This window comes from Penaeus monodon, chromosome 21, assembly GCF_015228065.2.
Source record: "Penaeus monodon isolate SGIC_2016 chromosome 21, NSTDA_Pmon_1, whole genome shotgun sequence".
NCBI classification, from domain to species: domain Eukaryota; kingdom Metazoa; phylum Arthropoda; class Malacostraca; order Decapoda; family Penaeidae; genus Penaeus; species Penaeus monodon.
In genome coordinates this window covers 13,287,706-13,288,167 of record NC_051406.1, presented here as the reverse complement: position 1 = coordinate 13,288,167, position 462 = coordinate 13,287,706, and positions in this window count along the sequence as shown.

Sequence of the window (462 nt, the reverse complement as noted above, 5' to 3'; positions counted from 1 at the left end):
TCAAGGGGGAGTAAAGGGGAAGTGGAAATTAAAGAGAGGGGGAAAAGGGGAAAGGGGGGAAAGGGGAGACCAATGGGGAAAAACGTAAATTGAGTGGAGAGAGAAACAGACTATCTTAGATGCTATAATTAGTCTCTCGATAACACAGACGTGGGAGAGGAATACACAACTTGAAATGGGGGGGGGGGATAAAGATGCAAAATAGAGAGAAGAAAAAAAAATTGAGGGAGAAACACCACCACGTCAAAAACCCTTCGCCAACTGTAGCATAGAAAGAGGGAGAAAAGGAGGGGGAGGAGGGTTGGAAGGAGGGGGTAGAGGAAAGGCAAACGATCACTTTCAACCCTTAGCAATTTGGCAACACGAGGAGAAGAGGGGAAAGGTGTCCAAGTGGCGGTTAAAGTGGCAGCCGATATCAATTAAAAGACTCGTGGTATCTAATCTTTTATCACTAGGGAGCCT